The sequence below is a fragment of the Lontra canadensis genome, unplaced genomic scaffold (assembly GCF_010015895.1).
Source record: "Lontra canadensis isolate GAN:19392208 unplaced genomic scaffold, GSC_riverotter_1.0 scaffold34, whole genome shotgun sequence".
Classification (NCBI taxonomy): Eukaryota; Metazoa; Chordata; class Mammalia; order Carnivora; family Mustelidae; genus Lontra; species Lontra canadensis.
The window spans coordinates 15,712,792-15,721,160 of record NW_022631028.1 but is presented as its reverse complement, the minus strand read 5'-3'; the positions used below and the strand labels follow the sequence as shown (position 1 = coordinate 15,721,160).

General features: G+C 38.6%; 1 pseudogene; it reads left to right on the top strand.

Annotated features, from left to right (window-relative positions):
* The first annotated feature begins 4,676 nt into the window (after positions 1–4,676).
* Positions 4,677–5,456, top strand: LOC116873616 (annotated as a pseudogene).
* Positions 5,457–8,369: the final 2,913 nt, after the last annotated feature.

Here is an 8,369-nt window from a genome sequence, read left to right as displayed (position 1 = left end):
TCTTTTTTGTAACTAAGTCACCAGAGATGAAAAACATAGGACTCTTAAGTTTATTTTTTAGTGCTCGTAGAAGAGTGATTTTGGGCAAAAATTCCCAGCATCAACTGCCTTGAAATTGAAGACCTAAGTTGAGTTTTTGGTAATAGTTTCTCATTAAATAAAGCACCAGGTAAAGGCCATTTGCCTTTTGAATATTTAGCACTGCTCTCCATAATGGGCTTAGATCATTGTGTATTTGTTCTATTACCCATAAGTAAACAAATGCCTGGAATTATATATAAGGTGATTCCATTAAAAAATGCGTTCTTTTCCCTCTAAATTATTCCATTTAGAGGTAGGCCTATTTCCTTCTTGATAAGTTGCAACTCTAGATTTCTCAGGACAGTGTCTTTTTCAAGAGTATTGGTTTTTAGTCATAGCTCTGGCCTTATTGACCAACATTATAAGAGCTTCATCAGTTTGTGATTAAGTTTCTTGGGAACTTTGAAAATGTTGAATTTATTGACGTCCTGTCAGTGCTTGGCTTAAGTACAGGAATTGGTTTTGGCCTAGATAAAGACTTCTGGCTACTGATACTTGTATGAGACTTGTAGCACCACTCTCCAGATTCCAGGTCATTAGAGACAGTTTTTTGACAGACATGTTTCATATTCTCCTCCTTAATATGTATTTTAATGACTTGATACTATTCCTAGATGAGCCAAATCCGTGCTTCCCTGCTATAGAGAACAGACCTTTGCCTAAATGATACAGTTTTATTTCCTCAAATAAATGGTAACATCTATAGACAGTGGTCCTCAGATCTAATTACTTTACTTTATATTAGTTATTTCAAAACCCAACCCATCAGTTTTGGAAGAGGTCCTTTAGCATTTAATTGGTCAAAATCTAAAAGCCCTGTATAGAAGGCCAGCTTGTTTGCTTACTACTAGCTTATCCTGAAGGGTTCATCAGTAATTAACAGTTTGCAATTTAATATCATATGGGCACTATATTGACATTATTAATATCTCCTTATATGATTTTCAGATTGTAGTTATTACAGGCACAGTCTGTGGCAGAGAATAATTCTGATAATGATGATAAAAAAGCTAAAATTGATTATTAAACATTCGTTGTGCAAGGCAATGTACCAAGCAGTTATATGCCTTTTCTTTTTAAATTCTCAATACAAACGCATAAAGTAGTAGAACTTTGCAGCCTCTTCTTATTATAAATTATAGTGAACTCTGGATTGTTATATGAGGGAAATCTTATTCTTATCTGCAAATATTACCTTGGTCCCTCTCCACGTGGCAGTCAGTGGCCTTTTCTCCAGGCTCATGCTTGAAGGATAGGCTTCTTGACTTTATTTTTATTTTGTTTTATTTTTTTCTTCAAATTTTTATTTAAATTCTAGTTAGCCCAGTGCAATGTTGGTTTCAGCAGTAGAGTTCAGTGATCTATCACATGCCCTACCTAGTGCTCGTCATAACAAGTGCTTTCCTTAATCCCCATCACCCATCTAGCCCCTCCCTGACCCACTTTCCTCTGTCAACCCTCAGTTTGTTCTCTAAGAGTCTCTTGTGGTTTGTCTCTCTCTCTCTTCCCCCACCCCCATATGTTTATCTGTTTTGTTTCTTAAATTCCACATATGAGTGAAGGTATAGGGTGTTTGTCTTTCTGTCACTGACTTCTTTCACTTAGCATCATCTACATCACTACGAATGGCAAGATTTCATTCTTTTTGAGTAGTATTCCATTGTGTATATCTACTACGTCTTCTTTATCTATTCATCAGTTGTTGGGCATTTGGGCTCTTTCCATAGTTTGGCTATTGGGGATAGGCTTCTTGACTTTAACAACAAATTATTAAACCTACTGTTTTTTCTGATGCACATTGAACACATGATTCTCTCTTTAACTAGTAACTTAGAATTAAATGGACTTGAACTCTTACCATCCCATTCCTTGCCCAAAGTTTGGCTGTGAGGAGTAATGTGCGTGAAAGAGCATGTGGCCCTTGACCTCTCTGCTGTACAATATATGACACCCACTAGTTTCATGTGGTTATTTTAAATTTAAATAAATTAAAAATAAAATAAAATTTAAAAATTCAGTTCCTTAGTCAAAATGCCCATATTTTAAGTGCTCAATAGCCACATGTGGCTAGCAATTTTTGTAGTAGACAGTATTAAATACAGAACATTATGATCCTTTTTGAAGTTTAATTGTACAGTGCTGTGATAGACTGTTAATTTCACATATGGACTGCATTTTTTTTTTTAAAGATTTTATTTATTTACTTGAGAGAGATACAGTAAGAGAGAGCATGAGAGGAGAAGGTCAGAGGGAGAAGCAGACTCCCCGGGGTGCTGGGAGCCCGATGCAGGCCTCGATTCTGGGACTCTGGGATCATGATCTGGTCCAAAGGCAGTTGCTTAACCATCTGAGCCACCAGATGCCCTGGAGTGCATCTTTAAAAAAAAAAATAATTAGTTTCACTGAATTGTACTTTGATGTGTTGACAGTGACCTGTACTAGTAATGTGTTTGGAGTGTTCTTATGTGTCAGATACTGTCTTCAATACCTTTTATGCACTGACTCACTTAATTCCTACAACAATTCCATGAAATAGGCTTTATTTTTATCTCCATTTTACAGGTAAAGAAATAGAGGCTCATAGACTTGCCTGTGGTCACCCAGATGGTAAATAGTGCAGTTGGGTTATGGGTCCTTTTAAGTGTGGCTTTAAACCTGTGTTCTTAAGGACCATACCATGCTGAGTCTAAAATCCCTATAAAGAGGCCTTGGAATTCATTCTCAGGATGAGTAGTAATTCTCATCACTTTATATTTGTATCTTTATTTCTCCTGGATATAGCTGTATATTTATTTCATTTCTCTTATTACAATGCTGTGATGTAATTCTGATGCCAACTGCATGGAGTTAGCACAGACTCCACAAGTCAAGGGCACAATTTCCAGAAAACTACCCTCACTTCTGATGCCAGCTACAGTTTTAGGTGTCCCCAGACCACCCAGACTTTTGACCAACTGGTTACAGATTTGGGGATTTCTATGACTGTCTCAGGTCTGATAATTTGCAAGAATGACTTAGAAAATTCACGAGTGTACTATATTTATGATTATAGTTTTATTATAAAGCCTATCAATCAGGACCAGACAAATGATGAGACAATTAGGGTGAGGTCTGGGTTGGAAGCAGGAGGCATCACTGTTCACATTGATGTGTTCACCAACAAGGAAAATTACCTGAGATATGGTGTTCAGAGTTTTTATTAGAGTTTCTTGACATAAGCATGATTAATTGAATCACTGGCCATGTATTTGAACTTAATCTTTAGTCCTCCTCTCCTCCCTGGAGTTTAGGTTGGTTCAAAGACTCAACTCTCTGATCCCATGGTTGGTCTTTCCAGTGACTAACCCCCATCCTTAGTTATCTTAATAGTGTAAATCAGGTATGACAAAAGGGATGCATAAATAACAAAGTCACTCCCATCATTCAGGAAATTTCAAGGATTTTGAGATTTTCTTCTGGGAACTAGGATCCAAGATGAGACAAATTCTTTATTATACAACAGTATGTATTTCTTTAAGCTGTCTTAAATCCTTTTTGAAATGAGTGGAGGATTTATTTTTGTGTGTATATGTGTTAAATAAAAATATAAACATTTTATGTATATATTTATAAATATGTATTTTTAATATAGGTACAAGAGGACTACTAACCATAGTTTTACAGATTTCCAGACATAAAGATTATCTTAGAAATAACTTAGTTCTACACTCTTGCTTTACTGATGAAGACATAAGCCCCGAGAAATGAAACGGCTTGCCTAGTTGCTTAGTGGCAGAGTTGAGACTGGAACTGAGTTTTTAATCTTATATTTAAACTCTCTTTGTCTTCTCAATCTCAGGCTCCTCCTCTAACAGTCATGTTTCTACCACTGCATACTTTCCTCACTATATTACTGCACCTTAGAAACCTCAGGCTGACTTTAGGAGATAGCTTTGGAGCAATGGATGAAGCTTGCTTAAATCTGTATTTTTGTATCTCCTGCCTTTGCACATGTGCTGTTCCTTCTGCCTCAGATGTCATTTTCACCTATTGGCCATTTCTTGATTGTTTTTAAATATACAAGCTAAACTTCACATCCTCTGTGAAACCTTCCCTGCCCTCTCCTCTCACAGATTTCATCTCTCCTTTCTCTGTGTTTTCAGATTATTTAGAATATGCCCTTATCTTAGTGGCACTTATTGTAATTATATTTTAACTCTTTTCCACATGTCAAACCTTAACAGAATTTTTGATTTCACCCTTGTTACCACCAAACCTTTTCCTCTCTTTGTCTTGCCAGTCCCGATATAGCAGCATCAGTGACTCAGCTGCTCCATCCAAAAATCTAGAAGTCACCTTGATTTCCCTCTTGTTCTCATCTTGCTCATCTAATTAACAGCAAGCTCTTTGGTTCTATAGCCTAAATATATCCCAAAGCTTTTCTTTCTCACCTCCAAACTGGTCTGTCTGCTTTTACTCTTGCTTTCTTTCAATCCATTCTCCATACAGGGGCCACAGTTCTTTCAAAATGCAAAGCATTTTGAAATCTCTGCTCCTCCTCTTTTGAAAGACAGCCATATCTTCTGGTGCAGTGCCAGCCACCTCCCCAAGACACAATGGTGAAGGTCAGAGTAAATGGATTTGACCGTACTGGGCACCTGGTCATCGGGTGCTTTTAACTCTGTAAGTGGATATTGTCACCATCAACAACCCTTTCATTGACCTCAACTACATGGTCTATATGTTCCAGTATGATTCCACCCAGGGCAAATTCCATGGCATAGTCAGGGCTGAGAATGGGAAACCTGTCATTAGTGGGAAGCCCATCTCCATCTTCCAGGAGCAAGATCCCGCCAACATCAAATGGGGTGATACTTGTGCTGAGTATGTTGTGGAGTCCACTGGGGCCTTCACCATGATGGAGAAGGCTGGGGCTCACTTGAACGGTGGGGCCAAGAAGGTCATCATCTTTGCCTCTTCTGCTGATGCCCGCATGTTTGTGTTGGGCATGAGCCATAAGAGGTATGACAACTCCCTCAAGATTGTCAGCAATGCCTCCTGCACCACCAACTGCTTGGTCCTTCTGGCCAAGGTCATCCATGACAACTTCGGTACTGTGGAGGAACTTGGGACCACAATCCACGCCATCACTGCCACCTTTCTAGGTGGGACAGTCCCTCTGGAAAGTTGTGGTGTGAAGCCAAGGGGCTGTGCAGAACATCATCCGTGCTTCTACTGGTGCTGCCAAGGCTGTAAACAAGGTCATCCCTGAGCTGAATGGGAAACTCAATGGCATGGCCTTCTGTGCCCCCACCCCCAATGTGTCCATCATGAAACTGACCTACTGCCTAGAGAAAGCTGCCAAATATGATGAGATCAAGAAGGTGGTGAGGTAGGCATTGGAGGGCTCCATCAAGGGTATTCTGGACTACACCAAAGAGCAGGTTGTCTCCCGTAACTCTAACAATGACACCCCCTCTTCCGCTTTTAATGCTGGGGCTGGCATTGCTCTCATTGACCACTTTGTCAAGCTCATTTCCTGGTATGACAATGAATTTGGCTACAGCAAAGGGAGTCCTTGCCCCACCTCATCCCCCAACACAATGAGAATCTCCTGACCGCCACAGTTTCCATTTCAGATCTACTGAATAAGGGGAAGGGTTTGGGGAATCCTACCTTGTCATACCATACATAAAGTATACTGAACATAGCCAGAAAAAAAAAAAAAGAGTAAAACAAATCATGTCAATTCTAGCTGAAAATCCTCCATTAACTTTTCCTTTCAGTGAAATAAAATCCAAACTTATTGCGCCAGGCAAGGACCTACATGAGTTAATTAATTAATTAATTAAGAGACTTTATTTACAAAAATTTTTTATTAACATATAATGTATTATTTGCCCCAGGGGTACAGGTCTGTGAATCATCAGGCTTACACACTTCACAGAACTCATGATAGCACATACCTTCCTCAATGTCTATAACCCAGCCACCCTATCCCTACACCCCCATAGGCTTTATTTTTTTATAGGAGTTTCAGGTTTATATAAAATTGAGATGGTTCAGAGAGGCCCTTTTACCCACTTCTCCTCCTACCACCCAGTTTCCCCTACTATTAATATTTTGCATTAGTATAATACATTTGTTATAGTTCAACTGATATTGATACATTAAATGAAGTCCTTAGATTATATTAGGGTTCAGTGTTTGCCTTATATAGCAATATGGGTTTTGCTGTATATGTAATGTCATATATCCACTAGTACAGTATCATACAGATGGTTTTATTGCTCTAAAAATCCTTTTTATCCCTCCCTTTCTCATTTTCCTCCAAAACTCCTGGCAATAAGTAATATTTAAAATTGTTTCTATACAAACCACAAGAGACTCTTAATCTCACAAAACAAACTGAGGGTTGCTGGCGTGGGGTATGGAGAGGGTGATTGGGTTATGGACATTGGGGAGGGTATGTGCTATGGTGAGTGCTGTGAAGTGTGTAAACCTGGCGATTCACAGACCTGTACACCAGTTAATACATTATATGTTAATAAAAATAATTAATAAATTAAAAAACCAAAATTGTCTCTATAGTTTTGTCTTTTCCAGAATATCCATAGTCATAGAATATATAGCCTTTGTGTTGTTTATTTTAAATTACTTGTCTGGCCTTACTAGGATGCACTCTCTAGGGTACCAGGAATATTGTCTATTCTGTGTGTTGCTCATTTCTCAGTACCCCAGTGAGACTGAGCACACAGAAGACCCCCAACAGTTAGAAGTTGGTGAGTGAATGAATAACCACCTATTGTCTGCAGCAGGCTCTGCGTTCTCTGAAGGCAGGCACTGTGTCTTATTTTCTGGTGTCCCCAGTGCTTAGCACAGAATGTTGCACAGGGAGGGAAGTCAGTAAAAGTTCATTGAGTAATATTGAATAAAATTTGACCTCCATCATTTATTATCTGTGTGACCTTGGGCAGGTCCCTTACCAACCTCTTTGAATCTCATTTATAATGCTCATTTCTTTGGGTTGTTGTCAAGATTAAAGGAGGTCACATTGAACACTACATCAAAAGCTAGTGATGTACTATATATTGGCTAATTGAATTTAAATACAAAAATAAAGTAAAAGATAGGAATAAAACTAAAAGAAACTGTAAAAAAACCAAAGAAGTTCAGTGATACAGTATTGTATCATTGTATGGGATTGCTATTGCTGTCATTGGTCACTTTTCTGCTAAACATGCCAACAAGGCATTCCTCAGTAATGCCAAAGCTACTCCTTACTAGCCTTCACAGGCCTGGGATGCCTCATATGGTATTCTCAGGAGGCTGAAAGGATGTTATAATAATTCTTTTGCGTCTGTATTGTTTATAGTAACGCAAGCCTGCTTGGTAACTTGGAGCTACCTACAGACATATTGCTATCACCAACACACAGTTCTTATTTCCCCCGTGCCTCCCTAGTGTTTCCATTAGCCATGTAATGTAGTTTTCTCCAGCTAATGATTAGCAACCAACTGTTACTGTGTTAATGCCTGTGTTCAGTTCATTAAAAAAAACCACAAGAACCCCCACACAAAAACAACCCCAAACTCCGGATAGGGATTCTTGTTCATTTAAAAACTGTTTAAGGTTCAGAGGATGCTTTTTTCCAATTTAAAAAGAAAAAGAGTGATCATTCAACTCAGGGACTTTAAGGTGGCACTAAGAATCTTTATAGATATCGATGGTTGTTTGAAAAAGTTAAATTGGAGTGCTATTCACTGATGTTGTTAAGTGTAACAGCTACTGGGACTATATTTAAACATGCATTCCAAAGTGTAGGGTGAGGAAAATTGATTTTGCAGATGCTCAGATGAAAGCAGTTACTTTATATTAGGCAAAAAAAAAGGCAGTTTGAGATTATCTCAGTTTGAGGAAAGTCCGATTTTAGACCAGCCAGAGAATAGGGATACAGTGGAGGGCCAGGAAGTGTGGAAGGTGTTATCACTGATCCGGAGTATAGAGGATTAGGGAGAGCGTGGAGAGATAGTGTTAAACCAGGTATGTTTGGATCATTTATTTTTAGTTTTCTTTCCCAGTTTAGTTCTGAGACATCCTGAGTCTTTAATCCAAGCCTCCTGCTCTCTTGTTTCACTGTGTGTATTTTAACCTTTTCCATCACTTGCCTCATCACAACATATGTGTCCTCTCACCTATTCCATTAGCAATCTGTTAAACTGAGACCCTATTTAGTGAGTACTAAATGAGCTAAGCATGAGCTTGTTTAGGTAATGTGTTTGCAAATTTGTCAGGATTCTCTGGGAATA